The sequence below is a fragment of the Galeopterus variegatus genome, unplaced genomic scaffold (assembly GCF_000696425.1).
Source record: "Galeopterus variegatus unplaced genomic scaffold, G_variegatus-3.0.2 Scaffold313, whole genome shotgun sequence".
NCBI classification, from domain to species: Eukaryota; Metazoa; Chordata; class Mammalia; order Dermoptera; family Cynocephalidae; genus Galeopterus; species Galeopterus variegatus.
In genome coordinates, this window is record NW_007726424.1 from 677,457 (window position 1) to 691,031 (window position 13,575).

The following is a 13,575-nucleotide window of genomic DNA, read 5'->3' on the forward strand; positions in this document are numbered from 1 at the left end:
CTCCCAAGCGGCGCACTGTAGCAGTGCGCCACCGGGCCGGCCCAAACCACCAGCATTATACTCTTTTCCTAAACTCTGTGGCAGCATTTAATTGCTTCACAAAAGATATTGCTGCCATTGGTAGATCTCCCAATGTCATTTTTTGACATACAAAATACAGAAAATTCACATTTTCAAAATCCCCGTTTCTAAGAATGCCTTGAGTGTAAAAGTAAGTCTAAGTGAATATATATTATAATTAGGTGAAAATGGGGAGAAAATGACCTTTGATTGATGTGATAGCCTCATATTAAAAATGAAAATATAGGTCCGGCCCGGTGGTGCACTCAGTAGAGTGCGGCGCTTGGAAGTGCAGCAGCACTCCCGCCGAGGGTTCAGATCCCATATAGAGACCGGTCCGCTCACTGGTTGAGCGCGGTGCGGGTGTGACACCGAGGGTTGCGATCCCGTTACTGGTCACGAAAAAAGACAAAAAGGGGAAAAAAAAATGAAAATATAAAATAGTATGTTACATATATGAGATGCCATGTTTGTATAGTAAACATACTTTGTGTTGTGATGTGGGTTGACTGTTGTTAGTGACTTAACATTCTGTATTAAAGTTGTATTGAGTTACTTCAAGATCATTTTTAAAAGTATAACCAAGCAATAAATTAAAATCAAGCAATTGGATATGATGGAAAGTATTTCCTCCATTAATTTTTATTGCTTATGGTCTATTTTCTGGGTTTTAAATTTTTGTTGCTAAGCTGCAGTATATTAACACCATGTGTCATGAAAGAATATTCTTAAAACCAAATTTATCATAGAAGCATTTTAAGATTATGTTTGTCATGGAAGGAAGGGATAGCATAAGCTTGTTTCATCTACTAATGTTCTTATTGTAGCTATGATATTTTCTTAATCTGATAAAACAGTACTTATTGGCAAACATTTCTGATTTACGTGTAGGTGAGAGAAAGTGTGATTTATATAATCTTTGCCACTTAAAAGGTACCCAGTAATTACTGAACTAATGAATGTTTTTTGAGATGTCTATAAGATGTTGTTAGTGAAAATTTTAGTAACTTTTATTACTTCAAGCGTATTAAAATTGTTTATTGATAGGAAATATTGTAACTATACAGTGAAACTATTTCCAGTATTAAATTAGCTTTGTTTTTATTATAGGTGTGAGGTGATTTGTTCTTAAATGCATTTAATACATACATAGTTTTCTTATGACAACTTCGGCATAGGGAATTTGATATACATTTTAAAATCTACAGTGCAATGACATATGATAAACATTTTCAGTAAGTATGTTGGATAAAGATGGTCTCTAAATTACTTACAATTGTGACTGGGTACAGCTACCACCAGGTGGGGGTGATGCTATGCTCAAATCCAGAAGATCAGAATGGCTTATGCTTAGGTTTATATGGGTTTCCAAGTAGTAGAGATAGCATATTAAAACTACAAACACATACTCACAAACCCTCTTTTTAAAAAAATAATTGAAATTAATGCTACTAAAATTTATATTTAGCAGATGATGCCCAGATAGCACTTATAATCTTATTTTATTGGTCAAAAATTCAGAATAACATCCAGACAAAAACAAGCATCTCATTTACTGTAAACTTTAGTACGTTCTTTTTCATACATTTCAAATTTGCAGTAGCATTTCAAGGTACGTGTTTTATTCTATATTGTTGGTTAATAATGCTTATGGAAGCTCTGTATTTTACCTGTCACCCCTTTCTGGACCATTTATTACTGCTTGAGAACAATTTATGTAGTGTAAGTTTCCTCAAACTAGTAATGTATCAGATTTTCTCATTTCTTGGTTCTAAGGGGTTTTCTTTTCATTTGGATGCTTTAGCCAGTAGTTCTGATTCTCTCTTTCATTCTAATGTGTATTACTATTAGTGTTAATTTTTAAAAATTAAATGTGTCTTACATGTATACAAACAGTACCTCAGAACTTACAGGCACTGTTGTTTGTTGACTGTTCCTTTAAAATGGTGTCAGTTTCTTAATCCATTTTTGGATCTCTACCTCTAATATTGTATGGGAAGGTTAGGTGGATTTGAAGGGTGCCACTTAAACCTGATGGCCGTCTGGGTGCTGTAAAACCCAAGTAAAGAGTGCCACATGCAAATGGGCAGATGACCCGAGAATGGGTGCCCCTGCAGAATTTCAAGTATGTTTTCACCTGGTGAAAATGTGGAAAAGTTAGTCTCCATTACTACATGCTTGTCTTGGTGGCAGTGGTTACAGGAGAGCCACAGATATGCATGGGGCAAGGCAGCCACTCCTTGATGGACTGGGTGAATGCAGCTCTTTGAACTGTGGGCAAATGCTGCTGAACTGCCTGAGACTGACTGAGTAGCTGGTGTAAGCTGAGCTGATTGAGGTAATTCAAAAGCCAGAATGTGAAGGGAAGCAGAGCATAAAGATTTGGAAAATTTGCAGCCTGGCCATGTGGTAGAGAAGCAGAGGGCAGGAGAAAAATGCAAGGGTGAAGCAGATAAACTGTTTGCTAAAGACATTATTTTGGAGGTGAGGCAGCCAGATGCTAAGAGCCAAAACAATGGGGAAAAAAAGCCCTAAACGCATTTGAGAAGTCTGGATGGGTGCCCCACCCATAACAGGCTCTGAGGGCATTTGAGAAGTTTGGGAGAGTGCCCCTTCCATCATAGAAGAACTGAGTTTGTCCTGGAGGGCATTCCTGAGGTGTCATAGCCCTTGGCAAACTGCTCCTCACATCCTAGCCTCTCTGGCTGGAGCAATCCTGCCTCAGCACCTCCAAAGAAAAAAAGCCAAAAACCTTGGTGGCATCCATGTTGTAAGTTTGTAGGCTGGCAGTATGTGAGAGCGATGGAGGCGTGGCAGCCTCCACCTAGATTGTGGAAGATGTATGAATAAGCTGGGGGACTGAGGCGGAGACCTGCTGCAGAAGTGGAGCCACTGCGGAGGTCATCTATGGAGCAATGTGGATAAGAAATGTGGGGTTGGAGCCCCCACAGAGAAACCCCACTGAGGAAATGTCTAGTGGAGCCAGTATGGTGGGACTGCCACCAGGAGCCCAGAACCGTGGGGCTGCTGGCAGTGTGCAGCGCCAGCTTGGAAAAGCTGCAGGCACCAGGGCAGCTCAATGGACTGCACTTGGCAGAGCTGTAGGAGTGAGGTTGCCCAATGCTTTAGGGGTCCAGGTGCCCCAGTGTGCTTAACATTTGCCCTATTTGGATTTTGGATTTGTTTGGGGCCTGTTTTTCCTTTCTATTCCTCTCTTCTGGAATGGGAATGTGTACCCAATGTCTGTCCCACTCTTCCTTGGAAGTAGATAAACTTGTTTTTGACTCTTTACAGGTTCATGCTGGAAGGACTTTTGCCTTTGGTCTCAGAGGAGACTTTGGACTTTGGACTTTTGAGTTGGTACTGAAACAAGCTAAAGACTTTTGGGACTGGGATGGAATGTGTAGTATGTAAATGTAAGGGTCATTTATCCTCACTAAGGGAACATCATGGAAGATTCTGAATGCATAGATTGTATGGCGAGGACCCTGAAGGGGTGGATTGTTGGGAAAATAGAATAGTTTGGTCGGGGCCCTTGCCTTGGGTCCAGTTGAGTGTGATTTAGCACATCCGTTGTAAGCAAATTGTGTGTGTGTGTGTGTGTGTGTGTGTGTAGTTAGTGTGCATGCACACCAATGTATCTTTTAGTTTTGTTGCTATTCTTGTGTTCTTCATAGTAGAGAGAGAGAGAGAGAGAGAGGGAGAAAGAGAGAATTTTAGTGAAGTAGGCGGGCGGGCCTCTGCCTTGGGCGTCCGCCCTGCATGGCCATGCTTTCCAACCTATGGCTTCAAGGACCTTTTGGTCGGCTACCTAGCTCATAGACCTATGTGTAAGGGGTCTGGTGACCCAGCCTGGCATGTGTGGGGTGTGGGGACCCAGCCTGGCATGTGAAGGGTTTGCGACCCAGTCTGTGAACGGGTTGTCTATGTTGTTTTTTATTTATTATTTATTCCACATATATATTCAGAGTCTAACTTGGGCCAGCTACTATTCTGTGCTCTGTGGATACTGCTAAGGACAAAACAAAGTCCCTGCCCATAAAAGCTTATTGCCTAGTGACTGAAAGTAAAAATAAGTACACAATACAATACCAGGTTGTGATGAATGCTAGAAAGAAAAATAAAGCAGGTATGAGTATGGGCAATGATGGTGACAGTGACAGAGGAATGTTAGTTTTAGATGCAGTAGTTAGGGAAGCCTAAGAAGGTAAGAGTTGAGTGAAGTTATAACTAAGTGCTGTCTTATTTGACTTAATCTACTCTTAAACTTTGTGCTTATAAACATAGATCACTGGAGAATAATGTGCTTTGAAGATGTTCATTCTGTGCAAGATTCTGGAAACAGCAGTGATGAATTAACAGCTTAAATATTAAATACAAAGTAAATCATAGAAAGATGAAAAGGATCTTTATTTCAGATTGCAGAATTAATATTAAATAAACAGCCCGTGCTTATAAACATAGATCACTGGAGAATAATGTGCTTTGAAGATGTTCATTCTGTGCAAGATTCTGGAAACAGCAGTGATGAATTAACAGCTTAAATATTAAATACAAAGTAAATCATAGAAAGATGAAAAGGATCTTTATTTCAGATTGCAGAATTAATATTAAATAAACAGCCCCATATTAAATGTGTCCTCAAATATTGGGAAAAAAAAATTTGTCTTCAGGTATTCGTTCTTTCATTCAAAAGCATTGTTTCTTATTACCTACCATATGCTATAGCCCCACAAAGTTGCAGTATACAAGAGACATAATGGTCCTAACCCTACAGGGCTCAAATTCTAGTAGGGGATTCTATTCATATAAATAAGATAGAGCTACCAAACACTCTTCACCTGCTATTATTAAAGTTTGAGTTAAAGATATTGAAATTAGTATGTCCATCTACTTCTTATCCTCTTTTACATCTGAAAAAAAGATTCACTTCACTCTTCCTTTCTATGGCATAGCTCCTAGTACTTTTTCATAGGGTACAACCAGGTCTTTGGCTTCTGATGCTAAAAAGGGGTGAGAAATGAGAGTGTACTACAGATGCAGAGTTTTGTAGTCATACCAGATCAGTCATTTGTAGTGATATTAGACAATACCTATAACCATAATGATGTATGATTTGTTAAGTCTTTACAGTGTGTTAGATACTTTGTACATGATGTACTATTTAACTTGTACCATAATTATGTTCATCATATTTTATAGATGAGTTAGATGAAGCTCAAGGAGTAAAGTAGCTCACTCAAGATCATGTGATTCACAATACGGAAGTCTGAACTTGAAGGCACAGTGGTCTAATGCCTATGTTCAAACCACTGGGCTACAAATTAAGAACAAGAAAAGAAAAATGAGGTTTACGCCCAAGAATTCTGGAAGTTAAGAAAAATTATAAAACTGACATAATAGAAAAGATTAGGGGGTCAGCAAATTTCTTTAAAGGGTTAGACTGGATGTTAGGCTGAAACAAAGTCAAACAGAAGACATTCATCTATCTGATGAAAGAAAAGGTCAATCAGAGTCAAGTCAGGTTAATATTAGAACAACAGCAAAAAGAATTCTGGAAGCACGTGTTGACACTGCCCATTCGGGCATTGTTAAAAAAGGGGACACCTTGGCCAACAGACTCAGAGAATTACATGCTCAGTCATTCATTCATTCAACAGTATTTTTTGAACACTTAGTACATTCCAAATACCACACTAAGGATGCAGCAGTAAACAAGACCCACAATTGCCCCATCCTCATGGAGTTTGCATTTGCAGGGATTTCTATCCAAAGAGAATTCTAGATGGAGGCTTCCTTTCTAGCCTGCAGTAATTTACCTGGTCTCACTATACATTCCTCCCCTGCATTGTGTAGTTGCTGTCTTTGCTCAGTTCTTCCATCTTATAGCTGCTACTTTTGTGGCCTGGTGCCCTATAAATCCCTTGTACCTCTAGTAGTTAGCTATCACCAAAGATTTTGGCAGAGTTGATACTAAGATTATGGCCCTCATTTTTTTTTTTCTTTTGAGTATTTTCTCTCTAATTTTCCAGCTGCTCTGCCAGCCATGAGATCTGTCCTCTGACTCCTCAAGTTAGTAAGGTCCCAGCTTTCTGCTGCTTTGCTGTTCATTATTTAGAGAATGCTGTCAGTCTGAAAAAGCAGCAAACTCACCTATCTTATAGGTCCTTTAAATGTAGATACCCCTCTGACTTTTGCTTGCTTTTCCAGCCCCCAATCCCCTATGAACTCCTGGTACATAGGTATTTTAATGGTAAGCCAGGCATTTGGATCTTGTTCCTTCTGCAGCAATATTGCTCTTAGGATTTCTCCTCCTAAATATATAGCTACTCTGCCTGCCCTGATTCCTGTCTTCTGTCATCTTGAAGCTGTAAGCCTGTGGTTTTCTTCTGCAAGATTGGAGAGCAGAAGATCCAAAAGTAGATAATGTCCCTGTTTTAAGATTACCAGCTTGCAACCATTCCTTCCCACTGTCCAAAGAAAGGAAATGGCTTTCCAAAGACTTTGTGAAAGAGATAAACTTAAATTACTGTAGCTACAAAAATTTATGAAGCTTTCACTGAAAAATGCTAGCCTGAGTAACACCTTCTAAAGCTCCCATACATTCCCTCACATTGAAATGTCACAAACTCAAAGTGAAGAAGATTCTTTGGGATTCAGGAGGACTCTAAGAAGTTCCTTACCGTTAAAAAGAAAATACATCATAAGAATTGCGAATGCAGTTCTGATCCACCTGCAGAAGAATATTCTTTTGAGTATTTGAATAACTCTGAAAGACATTAATCAACAAGTTAATCAAAACTAAACAAAATAAAATCTGTGTACAAATTAAGAAAAAAAATCTGTGGGCATTGGAATGGAGGTGGTGGTGGGAGTTGTGGTAGTGAGTGCCCTCAGGCAAAACGGGCCTAACTTGCAATTCTTAGCTTGACAACTTTTGTAATTCAAAGGTAAATCTTCCTTTATCGTATTCATTCCTGCTTTTGGTCACTTTCTGGTACCTTCAAATAGTGTGTTTTTTGGAAAAGCTTTATCTAGATTTAGAACTTACCTGCAGGAAACCAGGCCTGACCAATTCACTCTGCCATTAGTGGAAACTAGATTAAATTAGTTTGTATTTGCCTGTTTCTCATATGCACTCAAGGTCTGTAAAATTGAATGAGCATTGTAAATTTGAATCACTTCGAGAACAATTTGTGTGGGTTGAGAACTCATGCATTAATTTTAGTTTTTAAATACAAATAGAGGTAATATTAAATGCAGGCAAACTTTTTAAAAATTTTTATTGAATCGTAATTGATTATACGTATTTTGGGGGTTCATTGTTGATATCTGTTGATCAAATCAATATTACTAGTATATATATTGTTACAAATTGTACTTATTCTTTATGCCCCTTGTCCAGTCTCTCCCAGCGACCTCCTTGTTCACCCTCCCTCCCACCTCTGATAATCTTAGATTTCTTCTCTCCCTCTGAAATTTTTATTGAATCGTAATTGATTATACATATTTTTGGGGTTCATTGTTGACATATGTTGATCAAATCAATATTACTAGTATATATATTGTTACAAATTGGACTTATTCTTTATGCCCCTTGTCTAGTCTCTCCCAGTGACCTCCTTGTTCACCTCCCTCCTCCCTCCCACCTCTGATAATCTTAGATTTCTTCTCTCCCTCTGAAAGAGTAATGGTTACTCTGTTGATTTGTTGCCTAGGTGATCTGTCTAATGCTGAGAGGTGTGTTCAGGTCTGCCAATATTATTGTAGAGCAGATGCTGCTTCTGTTAGTCTGGAATGGGCTTTGTGGAGAGAGATATCCTCTTCTTTTCTTTGGTCTCTGCTGGTGACTCTCCTTGTGTCCATGCACTCCAGTGGCTGGTGGACCATCTGCATGGTGGTTGTGACGTCTAGTCACTTTCACAGCAGCTGTAGTCACTGCGGTGGCTGTGGTAGGCCACCCACATGGAGGTGATGTTTTTGGCATGTTCCTTATCACTGGCAGTGTGCCTGGTTGTGGGGGGTCTGGTCCCCAGCTCTGTGCCTCAGGACACTGGGCAGGCCCTAAGGCGCTGGCAGTGTGCCTGGTTGTGGGCAAAAGTCCAGTCCCTGGATCCATGCCTCAGGTCCCTGGGCAGGCCCCGAAGTGCTGGCAGTGTGGGTGGGGGGTCCAGTCCCTGGCTTCATGACTCATGTCCCCTGGTGGGCCCCAAGGCACTGGTGGTATGCTGGGGCTGGAACTAATTTTTTGTCCTTTGCTTACTTCTAAAATGGGGGAACTTCCTGTGGGAACCAGTACTTGAGCTGTGTTGTTGAGCTAAATTGCTGCTTTGCTACTGTTTCCCTAGGGAAGGCTTTTTGTGCGGCTTAGGGTTTAATGGTTGACTTTATAGGTACTTCTGGCTCTCCAGAGACCTGGTGCACCTGGGTTGTCTAGAAACTCTGATCTAGGCCTGAGTCTTTTCATCAAAGTGCACCCCATCCAATTCTATATTCCTGACCAGTCTCCTCTGAGTGGTCCTGTACTGATTGGGGGGTGGATTGGCTGTCCTTGCTGTGTCCCAGTATTCTCCTGGTGGGTCCATCTCCCCCACCGCCCATGCTCCAAACACTTCCCATGGGATGGGCCGCACACTGGTCCTTTGTGATGACTCACTGGCTTCTGAGTGGTTCCTTTTTTTCAGTTGTCGTGGCTCTTTGCTCCCATGTGGGTCCACAGGAACCCTATTAGTGGTCTTGTTGTCCTGGGAGCCACCAAGGCCCTCTTCTCTCTTGCTGCCTCCATGCAACTTCATCCGAAGGGCACAGCTGTGGCTTCTGCCAGCTCCTGCTCTGTGCGCTCAGCAGCTCTAGCCTTAAAGTGTCCATGTCCTGAAATGCTCCGAGCAGTTTTTTTTTCTCTCATCGTGGTTTCTCCTGCCTTCATGCACTCCGTAGCTGTCGTTGATTTTTTATAATTATAAATTGGTTGGTTTGTGAGACAGAGTGATGCTGGGGATCATCTCTTCCGCCGTCTTGACTGGAAGCCAGACTTAAACTTTATGTACATAAAATCTGTGTTACCAAAGAATGAATGGATATAAGAATGTTTCATATAGTCTACACAGCATTCAAATTTAGGACAATAAATTTGCTTAGTCATTTTTCTTTACTTTGACTTTCAGGGTCTACTGCTATTAAAAGTTATTTCTTTGTTTTGAAAAGATGACATGTTTTGTGGAAATTTTTAATTAAGGACTGAAATCAGTTTCGTGCGATCATTTTTCTAGCTATTTAACAATCTATTTTCTAAGGCAAATCTTTACTTAGAATAGCAGAAAAACTATGCCTATAGAAGTTATTCTTTCTCTTTGTCATACTAATTTGAAACAGTAGCACCTTTGCTGTGATATGAAAAATGTGCTTTCCAGAAGATTTCATCTAAGCCTCTGTGTCTTCCAATGTGATGTTAGCCTTGTAGGAAGATTATTTAAGGATAAAGATTTGTGGGATATAGAGGCAGTGAAGCAAAGAGAGAGAAGTCTAATAGTAGAAACATGCTATTTTATAATGAGAAATTTAATTTATTTAGCCTTGAGTAAATTATGTTCAGGTATTTAGATATTCTTCCATTTAAAAAGAATTAAGGATTTAGTGATAGTACCTATTCAAATTGTTGGATTCACTGATAGTGGTAGTATTTAATGATGTGATTTCTTAGCATTTTGAACTTTAATGCTTTTGGTAACAGCTTTTGTTGCTAAAGGATAGTGTTTTAGTCTGTTTTATGCTACTATACAGAATACCACAGACTGGTATTAGAACAGACTGGGTTATTTATAAAGAACAAATTTATTTTGTCACAGTTGTGGAAGCTGGGAACAGACTGGGTTATTTATAAAGCACAAATTTATTTTGTCACAGTTGTGGAAGCTGGGAAGTCTAAGATCGAGGTGCTGGCATCTCATGAGTGACCTCTTGCTGCTTCCTCACATGACAAAAGGCAAAAGGGCAAGCGAGATGAACTCTTTGTCCTCACATGACAGAAGAGCAGAAGAGAGAGAACCCACTCCCGCAAGCCTTTCTTATAGCAGCATTAGTCTGTTCATGAGGTTGGAGCCCTCATGACCTAAACACTTCTCAGAAGGCCCACCTCCCAACACTGTTGCATTGAGTATTAAGTTTCCACACAGCAGATAATGACATGCTCTGTGGCTTTTTTCCTGACTTCAAATTAGTGCAGCTCAACAAGTATGGTGTGGTAGACAGAGTAATTTTGCTCCCCCACCGCCCGAGATATCTACTTTCTAATCCTTGGAACCTATGAATATGTTACCTTACATGGCTGAAGGGACTTTACAGAATGATTAACATTATGTACTTTGCGATGGGGAGATTATTCTGGATTATACTGATGGGCCCATTCTAAATACATGAGTTCTTAAAAGTGGAGGAGAAGGCAGAAGGGTGGGTCAAATGATGGGAAAAGAGAGAGGAGGGATTTGGAGCGTGAGAAGTAGTATTTGACCTTCCATTGTTGACTTGGAAGATGAAGGAAGGGGGCCATTATCCAAAGCATGTAGATGTCCTCTGGAAGCTAGGAGCTTCCCTCAGATGACAGCCAGCAAGGAAATGGGGACCTCAGTCCTACAATAATGAGGAACCAAACTTTGTCAGCGACTTAAGTGAGCAAAGAAGTGAATTCCCCCCTAAAGCCTCCATAAAGGAATGCAACCTTGCCAACACCTTGAGTTTAAGGCCATTGAGACATGTTTCGGACTTCTAGATTCCAGAACTATAAGATAATAAATTTGTAATATTTAAGCCTCTAATACATGCAGCATCTGTACCATGTCGGCTATGTGGAAAGAGGATTATTTGTTTTGGAGGAAAGAGAATAATTAATCTTTGATGTTCTGCCCTAGAAAGACAATAGAATTAAACCAAATTAAGATACACACACACATACACACACACAACACAATTTTAAAATATTTTCTGCCTTTCCTCACAGAAGAAAATGCTGGGGTTAATATGAGTTTTTACTGGTAGGAACTAGATTTTTTTTTTCCTTTTTGTCTTTTTTACTGACCGGTACGGGATCGCAACCCTTGGTGTCGTGCCCGTACCGGGGACTGGCAACGGGATCGCAACCCTCGGTGTTGCGCCTGTGCCACGCTCAGCCAGTGAGCGGGAACCGGTCTGTATGTGGGATCCGAACCCTCGGGTGGGAGCGCCGCCGCGCTTCCCAAGCGGCGCACTATCCAGTGTGCCACCGGGCCGGCCCGTGATTCCTTTTTTAAAATAATTTTTTCCTTTTTAAAATAACTACATTACATAATTGAAAATTCATTTGTTTTTTAAATAAAATTCTCAATAATTAAGATAAAAGCATCCATTGATTGCTATGTGGCAATGTTTATGTTTTCTCTCATTGAAGCTTCCCAACAGCCCCTCTGAGGTAGATATGAGCATTTTACAGGTGGGCAAACAGATTCTGGATGAGATAAAGTAGCTTTAACAGGATCACAAAGCTAGTAGGAAGAAGACTTTTATTTTTCTTTTCCTTTTCTTAAATCTCTTGGCCACTTATTTTGCTATGTTGCAAATTAGTTGTTGAAATCATAAGCACTTAAATTTTTGATCTGACTGGGAAGCTGTTTTCCTTGAGGGTCATTCCTTTATAAGCAATTCTTAGGTTAGATAATTGGAGTGCAGTAAGTTTTTGAGCTTAAAATTCAAGCATCCTTCTTCACTGAACATAGATTTTTTTTTCTTTTAACAATAAGTAAAATTGTTTATTGGAGTCCCACTTTTATTTCCTCAGCTTATACCCTGGTGGAGGTGCTAATGACAACCAAAGCTCTATGAGACAAGAGTGTCTGTGAATTTGGGACTTCTGTAAATTTTGGATAGGGCTTTAATAATATTGTTAGTAGAAGCTGAATGACCTGTATAACTTTTTTTTTTTTTTTAATGTAATGGTGCCTCTTCCTTGACGCTGTCTGTATTTTTCTTTTGAAACATCATTTATCCCAGCAGAGATATGAGATTGGTTATTTTGCTTATTTTGAGTATTCTAAGAAAATAAGAGTACATCTTGGTCAAGAGTTTTTGTATTTCATTACTGGTTATTTAAATGTATTCTAGAGAACATTTAAGAACATTAAACAGGCATTATTTAAGTAGTCTCTGTAGTTTTATTTTTAACATTTTATTGAACCGTTAAAAAAGTGGACATACTGCAAATGTACAGTTTATTTCACCCTTGCAGTTTTGATAGCCTGGTCTAATTACAAATACAAGAAAATAGAGGAAAACTTATTCAAAGAACATTCCAGAGGCTGGAGAAATCACAATTAATGTACTGTGTTTGTGTAGTTGTCCAGGTTTTTTAAAATGGGAAATGGCATGTTCCATATGTTTAACATTTTTTTTTTTTTTTTTTTAAAGATGACCAGTAAGGGGATCTCAACCCTTGGCTTGGTGTTGTCAGCACCACGCTCAGCTAACCGGCCATCCCTATATAGGATCCGAACCCGTGGCCTTGGTGTTATCAGCACCGCACTCTCCCAAGTGAGCCACGGGCCAGCCCTATGTTTAACATTTTAAATGGGGAAATATATAGTTTTGAATGTAGGAAGAAGAAATGAGAAAAATGCTGCCCATTATTCTTTTGGTTTAAAATAAACCCAAAACATGGAAAATTATATGTTTTCAGTTTTGTAATCTCTTCATATTATGGCAGCGGAATGAGTGTTTTGTAAAGTATGCTCGTAAAAGATAACCTAAAACTAGAGATGAGACAAACAATGAGACCTGGATTTTGACAAATTGGTTTCAATCTGGAAAGTGCCTTTGTGAGAAAATCTTTTCTAAATATTATATTGATGTGACCAATTAACTTGACTTTCAATGGCTCAATTTTCCTTGTATGTTTCATTTAATAATATAATTTTGCACTTATTTTTGGTGACTATTAATAAGGTCCTAAATGCAGCAGCAGAAGGAATTTTTATAAAGCCTGCCATATGCTCTATTTTCTTCTTTTTTAATAAACACATTTAGAATAATCAGTTCAAGTCTGTGTTATTTTTAAAATTAAATAGTACTGCCACATTACTTTCAATAGTTTAATAAAATAATGTTTTTATAAACCTTTTTAATTGATAATGTTATATTAATAAAGTTTATTGTGAAAACTAGAAAATTCAGGTAAATGTTAATTGCTGAAAACTAGAAAATTAAGGTGTTGGGAAAATATAGGAAAATGGTCAGGGCCCCTCAGATGTTCAGAATCTTGCCGAGCATTTGCTGCAAATAGGTTGTGTGGGCGGATTTAGTGCGCCTGCATGGTGCCACCACCTTGGCTGGAGTTTACTGCCTCAGGAGGCTGCTGTGCATGTGGCCATGCTTTCCAACCTATGGCTTCCAAGGACCTGTTTGCTGGTTACCTAGCTCATAGACCTGCATGTGAGGGATCTGGTGACCCAGTTTGGACAACAGGCTTGAGGGGTCTGTGAGTTCTAGACCCAG